This window comes from Leptonychotes weddellii, chromosome 10 (genome assembly GCF_054177405.1).
Source record: "Leptonychotes weddellii isolate Sample4059 chromosome 10, ASM5417740v2, whole genome shotgun sequence".
In the NCBI taxonomy this organism is placed as follows: Eukaryota; Metazoa; Chordata; class Mammalia; order Carnivora; family Phocidae; genus Leptonychotes; species Leptonychotes weddellii.
Window position 1 is genome coordinate 66,394,221 of NC_138378.1, and position 18,215 is coordinate 66,412,435.

The following is an 18,215-nucleotide window of genomic DNA, read 5'->3' on the forward strand; positions in this document are numbered from 1 at the left end:
CCCTCCCCAGTGTCCATCACCCAGCCACCCCATCCCTCCCCCCCCGCCCCCCCCAACTCCAGCAACCCTCAGTTTGTTTGAGTCTTATATATCAGGAACAGTGATATGGGTTGGTTCTCTGGGGACACAGCTTCCTTTTAATATAGGATCACATTTGTCTATAGTTTCTCAAGGCACTTCTCAAAAAGTATATTTGAAATGAATAAGAGAAATAATTCCTTTGACACATAGACATCAATGTAACTGTCCCATGCCCCCTTAGGAATTATTAACTTAATTCATTTCCATGGGTATTTTTTAAGAACCCCAATTTTTATTAAACTTCAGTTTCATTGTCATTTGCTCAACATTGTGCAAGTTATTGGGAAAAGAGAAAAGAAATATAGGAGATGATCCTCTCTTCTTCATGGGTTTTTTTGTTTGTTTGTTTGTTTGAGATGATCCCTCTTCTAAAGAGATTTTATAGTTTGGGGAGAAAAGAAGTCTTAGTGCACACAGATGTTTAGAGAAACATATAACCAAATTGTGAATTTAGATGCAGAAGATAATATCCACAGAAATTGAGGGATAATAAATAGATCAATAAACTAAAGTGAATGGGGAAGCTTTATTGAAAAGGAAGGATGTGACTAACCCTTAAAGGATAGATTGAATATGAAAAGAAAGCGAGTAGGAAAATACACAATGAGGGAAGGATATGACAGGAACAGATTTGTAGAGGTGGGAAGGCACATGGTGCAACTTGGAAACCTGTGGCATTGGGTTCCAAATGGGACATCACAAGAGATGAGAGATCTATCTGAGGAAGGCTAGGACCTTATTATCAAAGGTTTGAGGCTGCGGATAGAAGGGGCTGCTGGAGGTTTGAACTAAGAACACAGTACAATAAAAATGTGTTTTTAAGAAGACGAAAGTGGCTAATAGTAACAGGTAGATTAAAGAGAATAAGTGGTGCCGATCAGACTGGGTCAGCAAATTTAAGTTACATTGCAAATGTGTCGGAGGAAGTCATAAGAAGGTGTGATGCCGGGGAACCTGCCCCAGCTGGACTCAATAACCGGAGGGTCCCCATCTCTCCCCGGGACTTGGAATATAGTTCCGCCCACCTTTCCGGCAGCCGGAGCCATTTCAAGGAGGCAACCTTGAGAGAGCAGTATGCTGTGCAGACCTTGTGGATGGTACACGTCACTGAGCCCTGTCAAGGTTTCTTCATAAACTTTAGGATTCTGGCGGCCCCTGCGGAAATCTACTCCTCCTGAGTCTACTCCAAGGAAGACAGGCCTCCTAAGTAAGTTCCCTTGATTATTAAAAGTGCCACTTACCAGTCGGGCTGGGGCGTGGTGCGCCTCTTTCTTGCGACTCCCGGGGAGGGGAGCCAGTTTCGGATTTCACCCCGGGGAACTCCTGAGGCTGCCAACCAACAGAGTCATATGGTTTTACATTTGTTAAAAGATAAACTAAGGTATATCACAAATTTTGAGTTTAGTTGAGTAAAAATAATTTTGAATTTGGCAGCGCCAAACCGGAAGTAGTTAGGAGCGCTCCGCTGACAGAAACCCAGAGAAAGACTTTTATAGAGAAAATACGGTGCCAAGCAAGGACAGTTTTTGATTGGCTGTAACAAGCAGTCGCCTTATTTGGGAAAGCCTAGTTGGCGGTTCGTCAGTGTGGTTTCCGCTTTCTTAACTTTGAGGCATTATAGGCTTAAATTTTGGGTTGCTGACATCGGCTACCAAGGTATCAGAGCTACCTCAGTCTAATGACCTCCCTGTTCACTTAATTTAACACAATGTTATAGTTTTTGTTTGTTTTGTTTTTACAGCTTTCAGAGCACTGTTGCTAACATTATCTTGTACGAGACTGGAAATAACCCAAGAAGTTAAATTATACACTCAGTGGTGTCAAAGAGTGGCAGTTTAGAAGTGGTGGAATTGGGACTTGAATATGGGAGTTCTGATTTTGTAACTGGACACATGTTGTGTCACCAGGGACCAGAAGAAATGCTACTTTTTTTTTGGTCATTAAGTCGGTCGGAAGGAACTTGGACAAGCAGAACATTTTTACTCCTGAAATCAGTTCACTCAAGTTATGCAGACTCAGCTTCACACATTGCAGTCAGATTCCCTGCTCACATCCATTGCCCATTTTCTTAGGATTCAAACAGGTATCTCTTAAGATGCTTTTCAAAACTTGACTTATTGACCAAGTGTGAGTTGCTCTCAAGCCTTTTAGAGAATTGCATTTTTTACAACCTAGGATGTCATTATTGGGTTTTATCCTGAGCCTCATTCTTAAATACCCTAGCAAGGATGAACTCAAGGTTTTAGGACCATTGAGTATGACTGATGACTTTTTTGTCTTCAGAAACTTTAAAAAAAAAAAGAAAACATTTTTATTGAAGAATAGCATTCATTCATAAAAATGCACAAATCATAATTGTACAGCTCAGTGAATTGTTATAAATTGAACATACCCAGATCAAGAAGTTAAACATAACAAGAATCCTAGAAGCACCCCCTCATGCCTCCTTCTAGTTGGCTGACAATTTATTAAAATGCTTATTCTTTCTTACATTTTTGAACTTTATATAATAGAAATACTGATTTTTATTTACTTATTAATGTTATTATTTTTTTAAGTAAGGTCTATGTCCAATGTGGTGCTTGAACTCATGACCTTGAGATTAATTGTTGCATGCTTTCCCAACTGAGCCAACCAGGCACCCCTAGAAATACTGATTTTTAAATATATCATTGTTTTTATATTTTTGCATGCCTATTTTAATACCTTAGAAGAGAAGCGTTCAAATTCTTTCATTCCTTTTAATATTAGAGTTTCTTTCCATATTTTTAGCTTTATATGCAAGTATTTATTGAGCATAGTCCCTAACATTATTATAGAGAGTATTATCAGTTTTAGATAACCTGGAATAATTTTTATATAGCTTAATTTCAATGCTTTCTGTACTTTGACAGTCACCATTTGATTTCAGGGTTTCACTACCTTAGACAATTTTCAGCTTTTTTTTTTCCTCTTTCATTCTAGACACAGTCTATAGACCTTATGATCATTATCACCTAGAGGGTTCTCATTCAGTTTGCTTTACTAGACCTGTCATCTCTGTTAATCCAAGTCAAGGGAATCGGCTGTTTTTTTTTTTCTAATTCAACATTTATATGTCTGTAGCAAGCTCAGTACTTGATTTTTTCTATTTAGGATATATCCGTTAATGTCCAATTATAATCCTTTGTTATTATCAGCACAAAGCTTGTTTTTACTTTCACAAGCTTGTAGAGTATGTTACCTTCTTTGTACTGTGATATATCTTTACAAAATAAGTAAGGTGTCTCACAACAGTACCTATGTGAGTTTGCTAGCTTTGTTCTTTCGGATCTTACTATTAAAACCCACACGTATGGAGATATCATTGTTCTGTTGGTGGTGACCTGATTCTGTGGTCCTGACCTTGAAGACTTGTGAATCTTAGTCATGAGTCTTCTATAACCATTGTGTCTGACATTTTAAAAAAACTTGGTTCAGTTGTCTGATTCTGACACCACTTCCTTTATTCTAAATGTTTTTCCCAAATTCTGCCCTGACCCTGAGCTCTATGGTTGTTTTAAGTAAGGGCTTGATTTGACGCCTATGACCTTAGCTTCTTCCCTAATTATGATTAACCCACTATACAGACTCAGTACCAAGAACCTGGGAACTTCCCCTACAATCTCCATATCTAGGACCTCAGTATGTCCATGTAAGCAGTCCGATTGTCATTCCTTTTCTGACCTATGTGTGCATTGCAAGACGAGCATACTCTAAGTAAGGATTCCTTGCAATATAGTTCACTTTTTTCTGACCTAAGGAAGGAATGCTTCCTGAAAAGGGAGAGGGAGGCCCCTTTCTACATCTCTTCCCACATTCTCTCCAGGAGGGACCAAGAGAGTTTTCAGGGATTTATTTCTAAGGGCAACACCTAAGTTTTGACTGTGAGGAATAAATAGTCCACTATCAGGAAAAAAATAAGCCTTACCATTAGATGTTAAAGAATATAAGCAAATCCAGATAAACACCAGGGGGCTCTTTCTTTTCCCCTTCCCTTTTTCTACCTAGAGTCTTTTTGTTGTTGTTGTTGTTGTTGTTGTTTATGTTTCTTCTTCTCTCCAGAGTTCTGTTTCCTAGTCAATATGTTCCTTGATTTTCCCCCTTAATATAGCTAGCTGGATGGCAGTAGCAGGTGCTGCATGAGTATTTTAGTGTCCCTTTGAGGAGGCTCAGAAACTTTTCCCTGCAGCTGGTAGAGAGGGCAGGAGGAGCCTTGGTACCTCTGGTTGTGGGAAGGGCGAAGTGGGTGCCATCAGCTGATGTGATTTGGCTGTAGTGTAGAGGGGAAGCAGCTGCTGGCTCAGTCACCACCATGGCTTGGTGAAAGGCTGCCTTCTGCAGGTTTGCAGGCACCCTGGACAGACCTTAATGGACTTGGTGATTCTGTGTCCTCCTGACAGACACGTGTCCTTTTTGCAAAGGTAGAAACAAGACCAGCGTTTCTCCTTTGGGAATGAAGAAAAGATTACATTTTTTGGGGGGAGACATTTGGTACTTTAGGAAGAAAGTCATAGTTACATTCTAATCCTTTTTCTTCTTTTTGTCTAGTGGACATGTCTATTTTAGGATAAGGCTCTTTCCATCAGTTTCTTACCCACACAACAGACCCCACTCCTAGTTGAAGGACAAGACTTTTCCCATATCTCAGTGCGGTTACTCAGTGCAGAGCTTTAGGGTCCTTTTCCTTATAGCCCGAGAAAGCAGTTTTCCACGGTTGTGCATAAGCATTATCATTGAGAGTGGTTCGTCGATGTATTAAAATAATTTATGTTTTAACTTTTTTTGTCAATAACTACAACCTGAATTATCTGTACTAGGAGGTGTGACCCACAGTTGGTATTTGCAAAATGGTATCATTTACATGTGCTCATTTTCAGGACCTCTGTCAAATGATTAGTTCCCAGGTTCTATCTTTGTTTTAAACTTAGGAAGTATTGAGTTGGAGAATGTTTATTGTTTTCTTTTTTAAAGATTTCATTTATTTATTTGTTAGACAGAGAGTGTGAGAGAGAGAGAGAGAGAGAGAGAGCATGAGCAGGGGGGAGGGGCAGAGGAAGAGGGAGAAGCAGGCTCCTCACTGAGCCAGGAGCCCGATGCAGGGCTTGATCCTAGCTGGATCTCAGGATCCCGAGATCATGACCTGAGCCAAAGGCAGACCCTTAACCGACTGAGCCACCAGGTGCCCCGAGAATGTTTATCGTTTTTTAATGCATGTTTTTTTTTTTAAGATTTTATTTATTTATTTGACAGAGAGAGAGAGATAATGAGAGAAGGAACACAAGCAAGGGGAGTGGGAGAGGGAGAAGCAGGCTCCCCGCTGAGCAGGGAGCCCGATGTGGGGGCTCGATCCCAGGACCCTGGGACCATGACCTGAGCTAAAGGCAGATGCTTAACGACTGAGCCACCTAGGCGCCCCTAATGCATGTTTTTTAAATCAAAGATTTAAAAATATTTTTTGGTTAAATGTAATTATTATGTGACATTTGTGGTTGAGCTAGTATTTCTAATCTTTGATCTTATTTTAGGATAGTTGCTCTAAAGATACAGAGAAAGCTAATTCTTTATCTAAAATTTTTTAAAAAGAGAAAATTTTACATTTCCTTGTAGAACTGTTAGGGAGGCAACACCCTTTAGTCCTGGGGTTTTTAGGAGGCAGAGAATGGGCTTGCCTTGGAGAGAGTTAATGTAGCACATTTACTCAAGAAGGTAGTGGACAGATGAATGTAAAGATCGTGATCTCCAATATTAACTGAATAGGTTCTGGGGAATTAGTACCTCACTCCCCAACACACACACACACACACACACACACACACACACAGGCTTTAAGCTGTAGCCAAATCTGGTAGCATCTCTCCTCATATTCTCTCCTTTTCAAGTTTGCTTGTGACAGTTTCTTCTGTCTAATATTCATATAAAAACATTTCTGTTGAGGAAGAGACGAGAAGAAGATTAGGGTATTTCTACAAACCAAGATTTCCTCTTTTGCTCCAAAGTCGTCCACATTCTATTTGATTCCCGTTTTGATAAAATACCAAAGCTAAAATAATTTATTTTAAAGATCATTTGATTTTGATTGCCAGTACACTCCTCCATTTGATATCACTCAGCCTAATACCTTAATCGATTTTAATTCCAGGCTCCTCTGCTCTGTGTGTGTCCTCTTGGAAGGGCGTACCCTCTGACCTCAATACAAGATGAGCAACAGGGCTACAGTGACTGGCTTATGTATTGACTTACTATATCTATATAGGCAAATCAATCCAATTGCATGGTGATATTTGCTTGCCTAAAAAGGACATTTTGGAACAAAAGAAGGAAATAAACATGGGGTAAGATTGGTTTTAACTTCATTATTTCATGATTAATTTGTTGATTCTTACCAGTAACAATTATTAGGAACATTCAGTGCCTCTGGTGCTAGGATTATGAAGACAAAGGAGATATACTCCTGCCATCAGGTTGCATACTCAAGTGAAGAGAGGAAAATAGACTCATAAAGAGATGATGAGAATGTTATGCATTGAAGTCAGTGCTAGACACCCATGGGCTTATGAGAGCATGGGAAAGTGGTCTGTAACCCTGCCTGAGGTTAATGGTAGAGGGGATGGGTAGGGAAAGCTTCTTGTAGTAGCTGACTCCTAAGTTTAATATAAAATGATGAATTTGAGTGAAAGAGATGAATGAATTGAGAGGAGAGAATGGTATTATTGGCAGAGGGTACAGTATTAGCAAAGCTTTGGAGTTCAGAAAGTGCACATGCATATGGAGGGAATGTCAAGCGGTTCAACGTTGCTCAAGGATAAAGCAGGGAGAGGGAGGGATGAGAGATGAGGCCAGATAATTAGGCAGGGTGTTGTCTGCCATTTTAAGGAGTTTGGACCTTTTCTTATAGCTGATGGGGTGCCAGGAAAGTTTAAACAGGACATGACTTGGCTCTTCCTCTAATCTGATCATAACTTCAGTTCTTTCCTGCTTTGAGGAACTTGCTGGGTATTTGTCAACCCAATGGTGTTGGAGGTGTTTTTCCCCTGATGAGTGGACAAGCCGAATTCTTCAGAGAGATGCTGCCTGACCCATATGGCCCACTGACAGTTTGACAGTTGACAGCTTTTAGTCAGACTAGACTCACTTAAGCTGCTTACCCATCCTGAGGCGTGCATGCGGCCAGAGCGTGGACTTCACATCATTCTGGCTGTCTTAATTGGGCACTAATTAAATGTTTTGGCTGGAAACCTCTCCTTGCCATGGCTGAATGGACTCATTTGAGGCCAATATTTCAGGGAAACATCTTGTTAGGCTGATCTGATTCCCTGTTTAAAAAGAAAATGCACATATTCAGTTGTTTCTTCTTATTTCCGCCTAAGGATTTATCTATTATATTTTTTCTCCTTTTTGAAAAAAAACTAAGTTTAAAAGAATGTGTGTGTGTGTATGGATATACATATATGGATATAGGTGTATGCATGTGTATATTCACATGTATATATACTATACATATTCACTTATGTATATATAAACACACATATGTGTCAGATAGGAGCTTATAGAAAGTAGAGCTTTGCAGTTAGGAGGCTAGAGGTCACATCTAAATTTTATTTGAGATTTACTTTAGGCTAAACATGTATATGACTTAGTTTCTGTATTTTGTGACAGAGTCACAAGAAAGACACATTAGAATTTTATCATAATATTTCAGAATGAAATCTAGGGGTGCAGATGATTCTGATCCTAGAAGATGGGGGAACCTGGCTGGCTCAGTTGGTGGAGCACACAACTCTTGATCTTGGGGTTGTGACTTTGAGCCCCAAGTAGAAGGTAGAGATTACTTAAAAAAAAATTAATACCAGGAGATGGACGGATGGACCAAGATCTGTTTTCTACCTTTACTTAGCTATTACATGCTGATAAAGATTTCTTTCTCCAGTCATTCCAAAAGCAGAGTAGATAGCCAAGTGTCTGGGGTTCAGAGGGCCACTCTTCAGTCTACACTGCAAAGTATGCAAAGAATGTCTACAGTGTCAACAAGAAGAGCAATAGGTGCAGCAAAATACATGAAGGAGAAGCATTGACTAGACCATCCATCCATGGACCTTCAGAAGGAGCTGGTTATATGGCTATTGAAGGCATCGGCGTGGATTACCATTGATATGAAATAGCAGTCGTTATTTGTTGTTGTTTTTTTTTTTTTAGCAGTCGTTATTTGTTTAGAAATTCTTCCACTTGCTGAAACTAGGCCTCTAGTTAAATAAACCTAGTATTGTAATAATTTTTTTCTAAAATAATGATGGTATTACTGTATTAAACATGGACTAATGTGAAAATTGGGATTTTCAGAGGTTAAAATTAATTCCTAGGGACTCCTGGGTGACTCAGTCATTAAGTGTCTGCCTTCGGCTCAGATCATGATCCCAGGGTGCTGAGTTCGAGTCCCACATCAGGTTCCTTGCTCAGGAGGGAGCCTGCTTCTCCCTCCCCCTGCTTGTGTTTTCTCTCTCTCTCCAAAATTAATTCCTAAATTATAATTTTCTTTGAAGAAATAGAATTAGATAACCGGGTTGGAAGATGATTTCTTGTCTGGAAAAGGAAAAATAAAATGTGCTCCTGTTCATGTGTCTTCAACTCTTTCAATTAGCTTAATATGTATTAATATATATTGTTCTGATAAGTATAGGTATATAAGATAAAACCTCATCAATTAGCTATTCTTGAATTCATTTGCATTTGATTACTAAGAAGTAACTTGTTCACAATCAACAATTATAAAACAGAGCACAGTATAGCACTGCTCTGTCTGAACTACAGTAGATCTTCAAAACATCTTTGATGTATGTGCTTCTTTAGGTCTTAAGGACATATTAAAACATATGTTGAGCTTTCTAGTATTCACTTTATTTAATGAGAAATGTTTTCCTTCTTGTTTTGCCACTACCTTCCTCCTCCATTCCACTACCCCCCCTTTTTTGGTTCTGAGCAATGATTCTGTGTGTTCTTTTCCTATTTAAAATTTAAAGAGTTACATTTGGGAGAGGAACAATGTAGGGAAAGGAAACCCCTGGAGTGTGTCTGATGTGATCGTTTTCCTCTGTGCCACCATTTTTCCTCCCGCTGTGGGAGCGCTAAATGATAATGCCTGATACCTTACTGAATAAAGCCTGACACGGTTTCCAGCTGTGAGCATGTGATCAGTTTTTATGTTTGATTTTTGCACACAAGTATACTACTGCAAGCATGTCCACAAACTACTTCACAAATGCTTAAGGGAGGAATTGCTATTGAGTGAATCAAACATTAAACAAACACTGAGTGATTGCATTAAAAAAACTACATTTATTTTATAAAACCATGTTTTTGTTCAAACCTAGAATTTTTAAAAATTAATTTATATTTAATGGTCAGGTAAAACCAGACAAGTAAGCCTCAATAAATTTACTTTCAGGCTAATTCCAGTGTGAGATGAGTTGTCCAATAGAAAAAAAGATTATGCTGCTCCCTGTACTTTGCTGTAATGATTAAATGTGATTGTAATTATGTAATGGGTTGATTCATTTGTGAGAAACATTGACTAATGTATCCTTTATTATGTCATCTTAAAATGGTGTCTCATAGGCTGTAATTTTTAAGTCTATATTTTTCTTGAAGCAGGATATTGTACATATACGATCCTGGGTTTCTTGACATATTTTGGCAATATGATAGTCTTACATTTCAGACATTTTATTTTAACATCTTTCCTGACAGACGATATATATTTCTTATTGTTTTTTATGAAGTTTGTGGTATGCCATAATGTTTGTTAAACACTAAAACTTACCATATACTTCTTCCTGGCTCACTGATCAGTGTAGGAAAAAAGGCGTAGGGGGTCCTGTAGGAATACGCTAGCAGACAAAAAAGAAGGTATTTTACTTTTAGTGATAAGAAAGCTCCATCATTGGTTTGGGTTTAATAGTGTAGAGATGGGAGGGAAAGCACATAATTTATAAATTAATGAGAAATTCCTATAATCATATTTAAAAGCAAAACAAAACCAAATAACTCCTTTCAAGCCAAATTCCTGGTTTTCTAAGTCCCACTGCTTGTCCTCTTGCAAGCACAAGAACAGGATTGGGGCCACTCCTACTCTCAGGCTTGTGTATCAGGTGTGATACTAGATTCTGAGGGATAGGAAGATTACATTTAGAGAGAGTCAAGATATCAAGTTTCTCAACAAAAGTAAAAAAACAAAATCAAGCATTCCATTCCAAATTTCAACTTTTTAAGGTGTGGTTGAAGTGCATCTTTGCAACATGAAGAGAATGGAGACAGGCTGGTGATTGTTCTGGAATGACTCTGTTAGTGACTCCATGTTTGTTTTTAACTTCATATGCATCTACTTTGAACTCCAACTGAACATTTCTAGTGATGATTACTTGTTTTCTGTTATTGTAGAAATCTGGTATTTCCTGATTAGCCTAATAACTGACAGTTTCTAGCTTTGTCTTTACTGTGGGTGACAGCATTAAATCACTGTAGACATTTAGTCATCATCTTTAGGATGAGTCATTACAATTCCAGAGAAGATAGATAAATAAAGCAGAGGAATGGCAGTGAGTCATTAAAACCTCTGTAGAGATAAGGAAACTACATACTGACATTGTTTTCATGAATTTTCCTTACTAACATGCTGGCAAAAGAACAATACTAGTCATTCACATAAACACTGAATCTGTGAATCTCTGGGGTTTGAAGATTGTTTCTAGTCTTGTTTTGGATTTCCAGAAACCATTAACTATTCTCTCTCTCAGTCTCTCTCTCTCTCTCTGTATAGACACATTACACATGCTACACACATGTACAATATATATGAAAATGTACATATGTAAAAATGCATGTTAAATATATTTGTTAAATGTATATATGTTAGGGCGCCTGGGTGACACAGTTGGTTAAGCATCCTGCTCTTGATTTGGGCTCAGGTTATGATCTCAGGGTCATGAGATCAAGCTCCACATTGGGCTCTGTGCTGGGCGTGGAGCCTGTTCAAGATTCTCTCTCTCTCCCCGTCTGCCTTTTCTTCCCTCTGCCTCTCTAAAAAAATGTATATATGTTAAATGTACGTGACATATGTTAATATACATATATTTGATGTATGTTAAATATGTATATATATGAGATATCTATCTGTCCATCCTTCCTTCCATCCATCCATCCATCCATCCACCCATTTACCCATGTATTGTCTTTTGAAGTATGTGATTAGTAAATGGACAACTTTCTTCCAATTACTACTTTAGAATTAAAATATGTATATATATATATATATATACATATATATATATGGTGTTTGGGGAGTGACGGGGCATTAGGGTAGGCATTTGCCAGGATTAAAACTTTCAGGACTGGTCAGAATATGGTTGGGGGGGTGGAGCGGGGCAAAGGAAGGGGGCAGTAGAGAATTACCAGATAATTTATAGCAACTGAGGCAGTCTGTATCATGGGCAGATTGGAGTCTGTCCAGTCTCTCTACATTTATACACTTAAGCTTTTTTCTTCTATTAATGCAGATAATAATATTTCTTATCCCACATATACCAAGCTGCCATTCCCAAACAGCTGCCGTAGACCAGATATCTTGCAGTTTATAACATCCAGAGGCATAAAAGGGGTAATGTCTCTGTTTTATGTATCGTTTAAAGAGGGAAAAAGCTCTGCTAGAAACTGCCTCCTCTAGTCATCCCCTCATGTTTCACTGGCCAGAGCTGCAGCCCTTGGCCTGTGTTTCAACTGATTACAGGACGCATGAGTCTTAAATTTTTGAGGCAGCAAAATAGAGGACTGTGGTCAATTCAAAATAAGAAGGTCAGTTCAAAACAAGAAAAGACAGTCTTCTACAGCTTCTTTCTTCAGTTTCAATAAGAAAGAACCTTTCTGCCCCACCAGGGTTTACCATTTTTTGGAATCATTGCAAATCTTATCTAAATCCTGTCTGATTTAGGAAGATGACAGTGGCTTTTCGAATTTTTCAATTTAAGTCATTCAGAAATTCTTTTGAAGTATAAATTAATAAAATATAAGCAGTCTACCACCTTATATTTTAGGTAAATCTAGATTCTTAATCTGCTCCTACCACCACTGTTTTGCAATTAAACAGCCAAAAGAGTCAGTCCTTAGAATGGATTAATGACCTGCAAAATTCCATTTAAACATAGCCATTCTTGAGTTTTATTACTGGAAAAATACAAACTGGTCTGTGGTCATGGATTATTACAGATTCACTCCAGACTGCTGAATTGAACTCTGATGAACCTGTGACACTCTCCATTAAACCTCAAAATGAGCTTTCTCGTAATTGGGGAGTAGGAAGGGAAAAGTAAACTAGTGGCTGGTAAATGCCAGACTTGTGAATCATTGCTTTATTTTGGACAGAGTGTTGGAACATTTTTAGATGTGCATGGAGGTGAAGGAGAGGAAGTGGGGAAGGAAGTCTATTCGTTTGTTAAGCCTAACTCTGTTCTAGGCAATGGCATTTAAAACAATCTAAATATAATATGAAAGGAAGATAGTATTGTAATCATTTTTAGATGATAAGATTGGCTTTAGAAAGGTTGTACTGGGCTAAGTAATTAGTGGTGGATCTAGGATTAAAACAAAAGTATACTATAGATACTTATGGAGGTAAACGCTAGAATGTAGCAGTAAAGAAACCAGACACAATCTTTGCCCTTTTGGGGCCCACAGTCTAGTGGAGGAAACCAATATTTAAAAAAAAAAAAAATCGTGCAGCTGCGCAGTGGCTGGGGCGTGCCTGTTGGGGGGGATGCCTGGGTGTTGGCATCTACTGCCTCCTGTCCCTTTGCGGTAGACTCCCACTGAGAGGGCCTCATGAGCTTGCCTGGAGAGGCAGTAAAGTTTACCTCCCTGCCTGTGCATGTTTGCTCAGGTTGTTCTCAGATCCTAAACTGGGAGGCCAGTGACGGAGATGACCACAAAGCTATTTGTGGGACAAGGCGACTTACCACCTTGGAAAGCCCTGAGGTAGGGACTTGAATCCTGGGGCCGCTGACCATCCATGCTTCCATTCCCCTCCCCAGAATTATTCAGGGTCCAGTGAGTGTTTTCTGCTGGAGCTTCTCGGCTATAGCATTGTTGATTTCTTCTCTGTTCCTTTATGTTTCTCTCTTTGATAACCTTTTAAAAACATTGAAAACATGAGACTGATGATGATTAAGCAATAAATAGACAATAAAAAGAGACTATAAATAAAATGCTTCTTACTGTTGTCTCCCAAGTGGATGATGTGTAATGCCAAACTGACAAAAAACAGAAGCCTAGAACGTTTAAAGTAAATTGTGGAAGTTTAAAATATTAAAAGTAAAATTAGAAATGTACATATGCTTAAAATGTAAAGCAATCATATATAAACATAAGTATATACAATATTTAATGTATAATAAAATTATGCCATCATTCTGTAAAAAAAAATATTCAAAAGTGTACATGCTTACAAATTGTGATAAATCTTATGAAGAAAAAGTGCAGAGTGTTCTCACAAGGGGGCATAATTTCCGTTGGTATTTCCATTGGGAAGTATAAGTGGAGACCTAAAAAGTGAGGTAAAACCACACAAATGAAGAATGGAGGCAATTCTCTTCTCTGTGAGGAATTGGCCTATGTTCCCTAGGTGGGAACTGAGAGTTGGCCATTGTGACCAGAGCATAGTAACTGAGGGATGGTGAGATGAGACTGGAAAATAGGCAGGAACAGATTTTTGTAGAGCTTTATAAAAACCTGTGATATGGATTTAGGTTTTTACCTCAAGTGCAGAGGAATACTACTGAAGCAAGGGATGTCATAATAAGATTTACAAAATCATTCCTGGTGCCATGTAGGAAATGGATTGGAGGGATTTCTTTCATATCTAGGTAATTTCAGTAAATATTTAAAATTATATATGTCATAACTACTTGTGTCTAATTAATGTTAGTTGAATGAATAAATAAATGAATTTCCAGACTAAATGTGGGATAATGCTTTAAAGACAAATCATTTTTTGGTAGCCAAACTGAAGAAAGAATTACCTCCTAAAATGGCTCTGAGAAATTATTACTACATAGTTCTACTGACAAAATGAAATTTACCTATTTTAATTTTTTTCTTTCTGTTATGCATTTATACTTTAAGAGACTAAGCTTTCCAGAACTGTCTACTTAAATTAAATTTGTTTGTTTTTTTGAAACCTTGGCTTTCTTTAAAGTTTCCTAATGTTAAATACCTAGCAAGCTGCCAAGTGATTTTAGAGTAGAAGAAACTAAGAGCCCAAAATGTGCCTATAGTTTTTAGAATTCTCTGTATTGGGGTCTTTTAAGATATAGAAGATGTATTTAGAGGTTTCCTGGTTCCTTTTCCTCTAAGGAGAAATATTAATGGGCTTATTATGAGAGATGTACCAGTGTTTTATGAAGAAATTATTACGAGTGGTATATGCATATTCACTTGTACATGAAGACAAGCACTGACCCTCAAGGTGTCCATTTACATTTTAAGCCCTTTTGGCAATTGTGTGATCCGCAAGTGAACTATCCACACCCTTTAAAAAACAAAAACGAAATAAAAAGCAGGATTGGAAGGCTACACAAAAGATCATCTAACCTACCCATGTTTATATTGCAAGCAGATAATCCCCTAAACTTTTTGAAGCAGTTGGGCTCTTTTTCAAGGAAGGACAATGTCTCTCCCCACTGGACATGCAAACATGCTAAATCCAGGTCATAGAGCACCTGTGATAATCTCCTTGAAAGCAGATCTGAAGTGAGTGACCATGTGGGCTTTGTACTCCCAGGGACCCCTGGATCCAGGCATTTGAATATGCTGTCCTCTCTGTCTGGAATGTCTCCTCTTCACCTTACATTTACCCTTCAAAATGCAGTGATGGTACCTTTTCAGGACAGCCTTCCTTGAATTTTCCTTTAGGTTAAATTAGATTACACTCCCTTGTTTTGGACCCTCTGAGCACCATGGCATTTATCACAGCTGAAATTGTACAAGTATTTGCTTAGTTATTTGATTAATATCTAGTTTGTGAGCTCCATAAGGTTAACGACGGTGTCTGTTTTTGCTCAATGGCATCTGGTATATGTGAGTGTAACCAGGTGAAGGCAATTGATATCTCCATCAGTGTCAGAATAAAGTAGCATTTTTAAGATATTTCTTACCAAGATTAAATTTATTATGAAATATGTCTCATTATTTTTTACCAATTCCTTCTCCTTTTTAAAATAAATCAACCAAAATCATGACAATTGAAATCTTTTAAGCGGTTTTATCTTCAGTGTTTGTGACCCATATGTAGAAATTCATTTACATCATGACCCATGCCTTTATGCATCGTATATATGAATCAAAGTTTCACAAAAAACTTACATTCTACTGCAAAACTTTTAGTCCATTGTAAAAAAGAAAGGGTGCTGATTGTAAACCAAAAAACTGATTGCATCTTCCACTAACAGGTTGTGAAGTAATATTAGAAAAGCACTAAACTGTTGATCTAATTAGGGTTCTCTCCATTACAAAATGAATGACTCAAAATTTAAATTATTTAAACTATTGATAGTATTACACATGCTTCTAATGTTTCTCCTTTATATTATTCTATGTCATCCACATTTTTTTTTTTTACAATCGAGTATATTGCATTTGTCATCAGAAAAAGATTAGGAAAATAAAGTTGTTGTCTAGTTGTTTCTTTGTCACTGATGTAATATATACTTCTTTGATATACTAACATTCTAAATCTTAACTTCTCACTAACTTCTCAATTCTCATTGGTCTCATCTTACCAAAGATTTCTCTTCTTCAAATCTTCATACAGTCCTTCAACTTTCAGTTTGTACTCTGAAGAGCTATTATGTAAAACTGGTTTCCCAGCCCTTCGTTGCAAAGTCTCACCCACTCACATCCAATATATAGATGCTCTGAAGACAAGTACTGTGGGTGTCCCTTACAATTTGGATGATCAGCTTCTATCCAGGATATGCACTTATTCCAGTATTCCAGTATGCATGTATAGTACAAAGTGCATTGTATTGTTTGTGTTTAACATTGTTTGTTAGTATTATTATCAACATGGTAATGTTATTAATAGCATTGTCAGAAACAACAGCAATCACCAAAATAACAGCCTTAACAACAGTGGCATTTACAGTATGCCATTATATTAATTATCACAATGGATCTGACAGGCTGCTCCTAAGAATTCATATTAGTGAATAGTTTATGATTTTAAACTCAAGAGGAAAACTAGAAGCCACATCAATCCTAATACGCCCTTGTCTTCATGTACCTCCCTCTTTTTCTAAGTTTAAAAAAGCAATGAGGAAAATGATAAAAACCATTACCAAACCAAATTTACTAATGGAATTAAATAAGTTGTTAGCTCTATCATAAAGGAATATGACAAAGAGTGCATTTTTTTTTCTCCATAATTTGATCAGTGTCATTTGGCTGGATACAAGTAGTTCATCAGGAGGGAATGTGCATACTCAACAAGAGGAAGCCATGAAAGGCAAGGGTTTCTTGCAAATTTAATATTTCTAAATATAATTCTGTTGAGAAAATATTTTCCTCTGTTGGAGAAAAGAATGGCCTATCACCTCTAAGCTAGTTTTATAGTTTTGTATGTTGTGGATTTTGTAGTCACGAACTTTAGGAGTGGGATAAAAGTCATTATCAGTGGAATGTCCTCCTGATTGAAATAGTAGAACTGAACTTCACAAAGGAATTTTATTTCTTCTGTGTAAATTAAAAGATGATTGTTATTTGTGAAATGAACTTCTAATCCTGATTCTGAAAGCTTGTTTACTTACTCAACAACAATTTACTTATTAATTCCTGTGGCACTGGACAGATTTGAATACTTAGTAATTAAAGTGTCCTAGTGATTAGGTTCCTAAAAAGCATTAAGTTATCTGGTTGATTATTTACAGATTTGGTTACCACAGAAGCATTTGTCTCATGATCCAGCCTTTACTCTTTCTTATCTGAGATAATTATTGCATCAAAATAGACTTGAATTTTACCAACTGTTTTCTTTGATGGTCTGCTATTCAACTAGCTGCTTCTTTTTTTTTTTTTTCTTAAGTGCGCACTGTGCTCAACGTGGGCCTTGAACTCACGACCCCGAGATCAAAAGTTGCATACTCTACCAACCTAGCCAGCCAGTCGCCCCTCAGCTAACGTCTGTGAGAAGCCTGTATCACTGATGGCCTTTTGAAGGCAATGAGTATGTGATACTAAATGCTAGAAATAATTAGTTAAGCAGCAGTCTAAAGTACATGACACATAGTCATTTCTAATCTCTAAGACAGTCTTATTTCATACTTGTTTTTGGTGTCATAAGAGCTAAAATTAGCTAAATAAACTGTTTATTTGAATTGTTAGGTTTTTGTTTTTTAGTTGTGTCTTATATTTACTTATTTAAAGTAAAGTATATAATTGCATTGGATTTGTTGAAGATATTTAACCTAGGGATAACTCATATTATGGCTAATTTGTAACACACGGTTAGTGAGGCAAACGACCTTTATCTCAGATCTTAGGAACTAAGTAAGATGGGGCATATTTAATATTGTGCTTGAGTTATAAAATAGTACTTAGATAACTAAATTAAAACACAAATGCAGGTTCTTTGTCAAATCAATATGCAAGAGTTGCGTCCAGCTGAAATGCTTTTTAGGCAACATGGCTGTCAATAGTCATGGGCCTTTTATGAAAGGAAAAGCAGTCACTGATAAGTTAAAATAAGGCTAAAATTAACAAGTCAGGAAACGACAGATGTTGGCGAGGATGCGGAGAAAGGGGAACCCTTCTACACTGTTGTTGGGAATGCAAGCTGGTGCAGCCACTCTGGAAAACAGTATGGAGGTTCCTCAAAAAGTTGAAAATAGAGCTACCATATGACCCAGCAATTGCACTCCTGGGTATTTACCCCAAAGATACAAATGTAGTGATCCGAAGGAGTATGTGCACCCCAATGTTTATAGCAGCAATGTCCACAATAGCCAAACTATGGAAAGAGCCAAGATGTCCATCAACAGATGAATGGATAAAGAAGATGTGGTATATATATATATATA

The 18,215-nt window shown here is 37.5% G+C and overlaps 1 long non-coding RNA gene across 4 annotated transcripts in view; it reads left to right on the forward strand.

Moving 5' to 3' along the window:
* LOC115938625 (uncharacterized) overlaps positions 1 to 18,215 on the forward strand; it is a 547,961-nt gene that overhangs the window by 111,583 nt on the left and 418,163 nt on the right. For 3 of the 4 annotated variants that reach the window (XR_014149295.1, XR_014149293.1, XR_014149296.1), the window contains exon 1: positions 12,852 to 13,119. The exons of the other annotated variant lie outside the window; for it this stretch is intronic. This is a non-coding gene — a long non-coding RNA (uncharacterized LOC115938625). Of the gene's footprint in view, positions 1 to 12,851; positions 13,120 to 18,215 lie in introns of those variants that run through there. 4 annotated transcript variants of the gene reach the window in all.